Raw genomic sequence first — 10,383 nt, 5'->3', positions numbered from 1 at the left:
GCACAAACAGCCCTGGAGGGCCTCGCACGGAGGATGGCCCGGGTACAGCGTGAGATACTGGCGGAGTGGAGCCGGGAGATGGCTCAGCACGCAGAGACCAGTCAGCGGAGCACGCTACCCTGGAAGAGGAAGCAGACCGCCTCTGAGGATGGCGCAGGAGGACCCAAGGCCGGAGACGGCGCCGAGGAGGGAGCCGAACGCATGGAGGCAGGTAAAGGGGACGCCTATACCCCAAGCCGTGACACCGCTCACCTGCCCCAGCTCCCCGTCGCAGAGCCCGAAAGTCCCCCTGCTGTGCCCGTAACCGCCAGGTCACCGCCATGGACTAGGCCCCGACCGGAAGCCGCCGCAGCGACCCCTGTGACGTCACGCGCCTCGACCCGGAGCGTGACAAAGCAGGAAGTACCACCAGCCTGGTCGCAAGGCCTAGTACCTCCGGGCGCCGCACCACCAACAGCGCCTCTACCTCCGCGGAGCCTCCGGCCTGGCCGCAAGGCCAGGTAGCCCAGGGCGCCGCCGTCCTAACGGTGCCCTTCACCTTCCAGGTGCCCCAGGCCTGGCCGCAAGGCCTGGGCAACCCGGGCGCCACCACCACCGCGCCCGCGCCCGCAAAATCAAGGGTGCCGCGTCTGGGAGAGGAGGAGCCAGAGGACCCGGACGGGTCTGAAGCAACACCATATCAAGAAAGAGCAGGAGGAAGACGCCGTTGAGTGCGGCAGAGCAGGAGCTGTAAATAGTTACCCAATCAGGGTATAAAGGAACTGGAACTGTTGTTGCTGCTAAAATAGTCCCCGTTGGGACCAGTGAACTGTTTTACCCGTTAACCCCTTCATCCTACAGGCTGAGGACTGTGAGCAGCCATTCCCTTCCCTCTACCTGGCCGAGGACTGAGAGCGGCCAACTTCCAACTTCCCTGTATATAGTTGCGCGTCCTAAAGCGCCCCCTACCGGTTTTATAGGAAAACCAGATTTTTCTAAGAGACTGTCGCACTTTTCCCGGACACACGTTGCACAGTGTCCGGAGGAGGAACCAGAGACAAGAGAAGTCTACGAGAATGTTTATATAAAAAGTTTTATATATATATAATGTTTTATATGTTTATATGAAAAATTTGTATGTTTTGGTGTTTTATGTCTTACAGCCCGAGGACGTGCTGTGATTTACCAGGGGGGAATGTAGCACCCTGAGGATTCGGCTGCTACAGGGGTATTGCACCTCAACCCAGAGGTGTGATATTCCACTCCCGGGTAAGGAAGGAGTGTGGAACTGAGCTCAGATAGACTGCATGCACTACATACATCCCATTCCAGAGGAGCAGGCCGACGGTACTCCCACTTAGAAATGTGCAGGTACAACCGAGCCTGTTCCTGGCTGGAGTGGGAGGGGGGTGGTACATCCCATGTAGTGTAGGGGCAGATAGGGGGAGCAGTCTGGGTAGTGATAGGAGCTCATTGGGTGCTGGTCACCTGAGCTCACACATAGAGGGATATATAAGGAGGGCACCAACTTAGATCAGGGTCAGACGCTGAGAACAAGTCAGTTGGAGAGAGAGAAGGAAACAGCAGCCCTGGAGAGAGAGAGAGGAGAAAGAAAGAGAAAGACCCAGAGGGGGAAGACTGAAGGGACCCAAGAACCCAAATTAGAGCACCGGGTGAGGAGTCAGCAAGAGGGTACCGGAACCCAAGCTGGTGGGGGCAAAGACATTCCCCAGCCAGAGACCGGAGACCGTGGGCAGTGTCTGTCACGGTCACCCACCACATTCACCCCGAAGGCACACCACGTGAAGGGTCAGGGAACCCAGGGCCAAGGGTGTCCCAAAAGAAGGCCCGAGGGAGCTGGACCTAGGTGAATCCCTGGTGGGGACGGCTGAAGAAAGGACAGAGGGAGAGCTCAGGGCCACGCTCCGGACTTGTTTGGGGGTTGGCTGGATCCAGGACCTGGTGGACGCAGCACGGCTCGGGTGGTCACTAGCAGCTGGAGTGACCGAAACATCAGCAGTAAGTAAACTCCCTTAACTGCACAACCCGAGTCTGTCTTCATTGCCGGCTGCACCGCACCACCACAACCCCCATCCTCTGCGCCTGTCCCCTCTGAGGCTATACCCCTCCCGTTGGGGGTTATCCCACCAAGCTGCGCATCCACCATCAGCCTCAGCGGACCCTGCTGCAGCGGCGGCCACAGTGACCGCATCACAACGGGTGGCGTAGTCGACACAAAAGAACTTTAGTAACATCTGTAAAGCTGCCACATAACACTGAGCTTGACGCCCTGGGCACGGGACCGGGTCACAGCCGCTCGGAGACTACAACCCCCCCCATCTGATCCGGTGCCGGGTATTCCCCTCAAAAAGGAATATGTCCCAGGGGGCGCGTCATACGCTGCGGAATTTCTGCAGCGGAAACGCTTGTAAAACGCTAGGTAATCCGCACCCCATGGTCCCCAAGGGGATTCCGCATGTTCTATGCACATGCTGCGGATTTTTCCACAGCGTTTATGCTGCGTACAAAAATCCGCAGCATGTCATTTAATTTTGCGGAAGCGCAGCGGAACTCCCGCCATTGACTTGCATTGAGACGCACAGAAACCGCGACTGTACATTTTTACAAGCGGCTTCTGTGCGTCTCTATGTGCGGATGGTACCCAGTTCTGGAGGAGAGGAGACTCTCATCCAGACCTGGGTACCATTGTACCTGTAAAAAAAGAATAAAATAACAAATAAAGTTTATACTCACCTGTCCGGAGGCTTCTCTCTGAATGCCAGCAGCGCTGAAGGACCTGCGGTGACGTCACAGTCATGTGACCGCAGGCCCTTCACCGCTCTGTCTCGCGATATGCCGGCAGCCAGGAACCAGACAGGAAGCAGCGCTGCAGCCACGCCGGGGCCTCGGGGGTGAGTATCGCTTTATTTGTTTTAATTTTTACGGTTCACATTGTATAAATCCATGCCGTTTGCATGGATTTATACAGTGTGACCTAGTTGTCAAGCACTTTCCAAGTGATGCTATCGCCTGGAAAGTGCTTGTCAATCTGCATGCGGAAACGCAAGTGAACCCGCATGTGGATCCGCATGTATTCTGCAGGAAAAACGCATGCACAATCTGCATGCGTTTTTTTCTGCCAGGGAGATGCAGAAATGCTGCAGAAATTTTCTGCTTCATTTCTGCATCGTGGGCACATAGCCTATCAGTGATTCATGTTCTCTCCTAAAGGTTTAGAGCTGGAGCGGCCTCTGCTGGTAACACCCAGTACTGCACAACAGATGGAAGCATTTTCTTAGTTCTGCCAGTAGGTGTCAGTAGCGCTCAGTGTCACAGAGAGATCAGGAGACAGAAAAGCAGAATCTGGGGAAATAGTGAGAAAGTACAAATACACGGATGTATATATAAATATATAAATTGTAATATTTTGCATAGTTAATTATTTTCACCTTCAAACCAGCAATCTAATAATATTTTTCCAGATGTGACTAAGGGTTAATAATGATCTTCCGATATAAAATTCTTATTTGCTATTTGTATAAAAAGTCTGTGTCACGCTGTGTTGTCCAGGCTGCTCTACACTGGCTATTCACAGGCGCGGTCCCACTACTGATCGGCACGGGGGTTTTGACCTGCTCCGTTTCCGACCTGGGCCGGTTCACCCCTCATTAGGGCAACCTGGTAGCTCCGAGCTCCCCCAGAGTCACCATATTGATGCTGAACTTAGTGCGGACACCCGATTGACATAGCACAGGGCAGTGCAGAACTCCTGGACTCAAGCGATCCACCAGCCTCAGCCTCCCAAGTAGCTGGGATTACAGGCACGCGCCACCGCACCCGGCAATGCTGAGTGCTGCTATTAATGACTAGAGGCTGCAGGAGCGGTGGCGTCACCAGGAACCACAGCGCCATCTAGTGTCTGCTGGATAAAACTCAGATCACATTTTTATATGAATGAACCTGTGTGAGAGCTTTTTCTGTGCAGAGCTTTAGTTTTTATTGATATCTTGCTGAAATCCATGAGAAGTTTTGATTACTTTTAATTGTATTTTTTTAGGACATGAAGCAACCAAATAACAGGAATTCTGCCATTTTGATGTTTTCCTTTTCAGCTTTTAATATTACAGATGTGGCCATACAAAACATATGTAGTAAAAATGGTGATATGTTCACTGTGAAGGGGAATGTCTCTGACATTTATGACATGGATATACACGGCCATCAGTTGTCACTGAAGTAAATGGAGGACATGGTGGATCATTCTTGGTCTTGCATTCATTCTTCAAAATCCAACAGAAGAACAATCATGCTGTGCTCCACCGCATGCCGTAATCTAGCAAAGCTTCTATGGGAGAATATCACCGTACGTGCCTGGTGGAGCATTATTATAGTATGGACTCACAGGGGAATCTGTATACAGGCTTCTAATGTTCTACACAGTTTTGAATTTTTTTTCATCTGTCGTCACCACATAATTTGGGACATTCTGAGACTTTGTGCCTGTTCCAAATTAAAATGTAAAATCCAAATACGTGCACAGAAGAGCCACACTGATACATTGAGCATCAGGGTAAATCTCTCTTTATAACATCATCGGTCACTCATATATATATTCTATGACCCTTGTGCTGCCCGGCAATTCCGAGAACAGATCCCGATTCTTCTGCAGTTACTCCCGACTCTATTTCTGGGCCTTCGTTAGCGTTTCCGCTATTGTGACTCTTCCAACGTCCACAACCTTCCTGTCTTGCCACGGCTTGATGAGGTTGACGTGGTTATATCCAGGAGACCTTGCGGATGTCGGCCATAGAGAAGTTCAAATGGCGAGAACCTCGTAGATGAAAGTGGAACCTCTCGGATGGAGAATAACAGATACGGTAAGAGACAGTCCCAGTCTCTACCATCCTTTACTATGGCCTTCCTCAGCATACAATTTAGCGCTTTATTAAACCATCTTTAATAAGATGGTTTATTAAAACCATGGTGGTTTTTATTAAGGCCATCTGTCTGAGGATTGTACACTGAAGTTCTCAGTTGGGAGATTTGCAGGACCTTGCATAACTCCCCCATCACCTTACTCATAAAAGGTGTTCTCTGGTCGGTCAGGTTCTCCTTTGGTAAACCTGTTCGGGAGAAACCGTGGACCAATTCGCGGGCTAAACTCTTTGTGGAGGAATTTCTCAGGAATTGCTTCCGGATAACGTGTGGCATAGTCCAGGGTGACTAAGATATATTGATGCCCACGAGCAGATTTAACCAGGGGACCGACCAAGTCCATGGTAGCTCTCTCGAACGGCACTTCAATAATGGGCAATGGCACAAGGGGACTTCAAAAGTGAGAGGTGGGGGCAGTTAGCTGACACGTAGGGCAGGACCTGCAATACTTTAGTATTTCCCGGTGACACACAGGCCAATAGAACCTTTGCATAATCCGTTCCTGTGTTTTCTCCACCCCTAGATGTCACCCCAAGATATGCGAATGGGCCATGTCCAACACCTTCCGTCTATAGGGACCCGGCACTATTAACTGTTCCACCATCTCTTCCCTCACTTTCGTGACCCGGTACAACAACTCCCCATTCACCATAAAATAGGGAAACCTTGTGTCAGCCCCCGGTTCCTGTGCAACCCCATTTATGACGGTGACATTATTAAAGGCTTCCTTCAGAGTTAGGTCCCTATGTTGGGCAGACCCAAAATTCTCACTGGTCACCCCTAACTCTGGGATATCAGACTCAGGGGACACCACCTCCTCATCCCCCACAAGGACACAATAGGGAAACCTGTCTGACTCTCGGTGTGGTGCTACCTCATCAGGGTTAACTGGTTTCCTATCTGAACCCGGAACCCTTCCCCCACAGATCTCAAAATAATAGGTGCAACAAGTCCTGAATGACGCCAACCTCGTGGGACTCAGTACCATGGGCCATTTCAATATTCACTCTGGCCATAGGGTAGTCCTTAGCATCACCATGAATGCACGGTATGCCGACTTTTTCCCCGGGATCAATTGGACAGGAAGGGTAACCCTCACAAGCGTCATCAGACTCCCAGAGTCTAGCAGTGCCGTTACCTGCCGCCCGTTCACCTTCACGGGACACTCTTGTGGCCCCTCACTGGGTGGACAGTTCACACTGCAGGCCGTATATGCATAGTATGAACAACGGCGTCCTATGCTGCAGTCCATCGGCTCGGAGGGCAAGGTACAACAGGTGGCTAGATGTCCTGGGCCGTGGCACCTCCAGCAAACAACATCACCCGTAGAGACCTTGGGCACCACTTCCCCCGCCCCTTTGGACCTTGGACGTCCCACCCCGTTTTGGGCCTCCGTCCCCTGCTGGGACCCCCAGTATGGGGTGGGCTGCCTTCCGAAAGAACCTTCAACCCCCTGGTATCTCTCGACCAGTCCTATCAGTTCATCTGCATTCTGGGGATCACCCTGGGTAACCCAAGTCTGTATGGGCCTCGGTAGGGAGTGCACAAATCGGTCCATCACCACCTGCTCTCTGCGCAGGCGTAGAGGACTCTGGCTGCAGCCACTTCTGGACCAGGTGCAACAGGTCAAAAATTTGGGAGTGAGGTAGTTTGTCCCGGTGATATGCCCAGCGATGAACCCGCTGCGCCTTGACAGACATTGTCACCCCAAAGCGTGCGAGAATCTCAGTTTTTAGCTTGCCATACTCATTGGCGTCCTGCAAAGCTAAATCATATTACGCCTTCTGGGGCTCTCCCGTCAAGTATGGTGCCAGTACCTCTGCTCACTGCTCTGGCGGAAGTTTCTCCCTCTCGGCGACCCTTTCAAACACGGTCAGGAAGACCTCAACGTCATCCCCCGGGGTCATTTTCTGAAAAGCCCATTTTCGTACCGCCTTCCGGACGTGGGTGTTATCAGCCGGACTTGGGGTTGGGGCGCTCGTCTTGCTCTGGATGACGGTTGCCAGAAGCTGCATCTGCTGACGTTGTTCCTGCTGATGCTGCTGGAAATGCTGTAACAACAGCCTGTTGGTCTCCTGCTGCTGCTGCTGCGACTGGACCAGGTGCTTCAGCAGGTCCTCCATTTTGTCTGACGATGCTTGCTAGCTTGTGACAGACTTGACCCAGGACATGTAGTCCTTCCTGTAGCAATCACACGTCTCTGCTGGGAACGCTGCCGCACGTCTAACACCAATTGTACTGATGGTACTCAGTCAGGTGCGGTTTGAGGCAAACAGGAGGCATGTTCCTTTAAATGTCCGTAATGTTTGCTTCATAAACTGTTCAAAAGGAAAATGCAAACAAAACAGGCTTTAGTGCAGGCAAAACAAAGATAACAGTCCTTCTATCAAAGTCTCTGGATGGCCAGCGCTGTGGTAACACAGGCTGGTGTAGCATCCGGTGTCCTGGCTTGGTCTGGAGGGAAACCATACACAGGAGGCCTTCTCCCTTCAAGCATACAGACCATGTGCCAAACAACCGCCTCGATTTTATAGGCTGTTAACCACACCCAGAGGTGAGGTATGTGTGTTGCTCGACCCGCCCATTCTCTCCTAGCATCCCGTACCCTGGCTCCCAGGTGCACCAATTAGTCCTCTTAGTGCAGGCAATACTCCGGGTTACATCACAGAAACCAGCCATCTCTGTGATACATACCTCCCATCCACTACGCAACCATTAGCCACCTTACACTATGCTTTCTCTAAGTCCATTAGACAAAGACATTCCTAAGACTCTTTATCTCACACACATATCCTGGCTCAAACTCCATCTTGGAAAGCAGGAGAGAATACATGTAGAATATCCACAATAGAGTTAAGATAGATAAAATATAACTCCTGCTATCACAATTCCCTTCTCTTGTGGCAGTGGGTGGATGTTCCAGCCGGAGTGACCTCCTACAGACTCCCCCAGATACGTTTTACTCCCCTAATAGAAGAAGCCGGCCTTCCTAGACTGCTTCACCGGATTCTCCAGATCAGTCTGTCTGTCACACCATCGTATGGACACTCACACACAAGCCACAAGCAAGGACACTATACGGGTGCCACATTCATGTGCTGGACAGAGTTGGCATCCAACAGTTGGTCATAGTAGATATCATTTATCCAGTCCACATTTTTATTTTCTGTAACGATGGGGATTAGCAATTCAAGTCCCTCTGCTACTTGATCTCCGGCTTTGAACTTGTCTGGTACTCCTCTTGGGACTTCAGTAGAGTCGAAGTACACATGAGGGTCAAAAGAAGTAGGAAAGCTGGTGTCATGCTGGTCTATATTCGGAGTCACAAGCTGGAGTGGTATCAGGAGTTTAACAATAGCACATGTACCCTCCCATCCCACTGGCAGTACTGGATAAAAGTCACCATCTGCACACATCCACCACAAGTCAGCCCTAGCTATATTTACCAAGATGGGGCCAGGATAAGGATAATACAAGGATGAGGGACATAAATACCAGGATGGAGGACACATACATAATCAGGGTGGGGGGCTCATGCAAATCTTGCATTGGGGTCCAACAGACTCTAGTAATGCCACTGCTCCCAAGACCTCCTCCTCTTCTCCACACTCATACGTTCCTCACCCAATCACCTCCAAGACTTCTCCCGAGTGTCCCCCATCCTCTGGAATTCTGTGCCCCAACACATCACTATCTGCCACACTCAGAACCTTCAGACGGAACTTGAAAACCCATCTCTTCAGGAAGGCTACAGCCTGCAATGACCCCGCTGCCACCTCACCACCACCGGAGCTGCCGCAACCCCCTACCCGACTGTCTCCTTCCCCACTATCCTGTATACTGTAAGCCCCCAAGGGCAGGGTCCTCTCCTTTCTGTACCAGTCTGTCATTGTTAGTTTGTTCACCGAGTTTAATACTTGCATCCTGTATGTAACCCCTTCTCATGTACAGCACCATGGAATTACTGGTGCTCTAAACATAAATAATAATAATAATATTACTTTTTATTTTTAATACAGATTGTTATATGGAAAAAAAAACATTGATCAAAAAAACCTGATTTATACATAGATCATTCTCTGATGACGGCTTCACCGTAACCTTATTATAACGGGAATTGCTGAGTATCAGTGATTCATGTTCTGTCTTGAAGGTTTAGAGCCGGAGCGGCCTCTACTGGTAACACCCAGTACTGCACAACAGATGGAAGGATTTTCTTAGTTCTGCCAGTAGGTGTCAGTAGTGTTCAGTGTCACAACAATCTAATAATATTTGTTTCTCCCGATATAAAATTCTTATTTGCTATTTGTATATAAAGTCTGTGTCACGCTGTGTTGTCCAGGCTGCTCTACACTGGCTATTCACAGGTGTGGTCCCACTACTGATTGGCACAGGGGTTTTGACCTGCTCTGTTTCAGACCTGGGCTGATTCACCCCTCATTAGAGCAACCTGGTAGCTCTGAGCTCCCCCAGAGTCAACCAATTGACATAACACAGGGAAGCACAGAACTCCTGGACTCAAGCGATCCACCAGCCTCAGCCTCCCAAGTAGCTGGGATTACAGGCGCGCGCCACCGCACCCGGCAATGGTGAGTGCTGCTATTAATGACTAGAGGCTGCAGGAGCGGTGACGTCACCGGAAACCACAGCGCCATCTAGTGTCTGCTGAATGAAACTGCTATACACTCAGTTACGTGTGTCAGTGGACACCTGCATGTATGTGTTAGGTGTATACATACTAACAGGTATAAACTATTTGTGTGTATAACTACGATGTTAGTTTTGTGCTGCACACATCAGCACTGTGCTCGCTGTCTGATGGACGCTGCTCACTAGAAGGGGAATTAGATCTCTAATTTGACATAATAAGTGCACTGACCCGGATATGTATTGTATATAGGCAGGCAGGGTATATAGCAGACTGCAGTGCATATAGCACATGAGGCTCCATTCCAGTTCTGCCTTCTGCTGCTGTTAGACATTCTAGAAATAGGCCCAGGTCTCAGGGGCCAGGAATAATTTTTTTGGGGATCTTAATCCTCATTATTTGCTTAAAAAGCAATCCAGAGAACACCGTTTTCTGCCGCATTTGCTTGTTAACACTGCAGAATACAGCCAGGTCCTTTCCATATTACAGTTCTAAAAATCCATCTATTTAAAACTGGTTTGTCCGTCAAAGGGATCACATATAATTGCGCTGAAAATATTGCCATTTCTGGCGTCCACTGAAATTTTGTTTCAGTGTGTCAGTGAAGCTATTGACACCAGTTTGCTGTTCAAAATAGTTACCTACAGGTCAGGTATTTAAAACTGTGGTTTGTCCGTCACACGGATCACATATAAGTTCGCTCCAAATTCAGCCATTTGTTGTGATTGTGGAAGATATTATCCTTCATTTAAAATGGGCAAGGCACGTGGCAATGGACGTGATGGTGATGGTGCATGTAGAGGCCGAGGCCGTGGACAAGC

This window comes from Phyllobates terribilis, unplaced genomic scaffold, assembly GCF_046119375.1.
Source record: "Phyllobates terribilis strain yellow unplaced genomic scaffold, ASM4611937v1 Scaffold_510__1_contigs__length_1275624, whole genome shotgun sequence".
NCBI lineage: Eukaryota > Metazoa > Chordata > Amphibia > Anura > Dendrobatidae > Phyllobates > Phyllobates terribilis.
Note: the sequence above shows the minus strand (reverse complement) of the source record.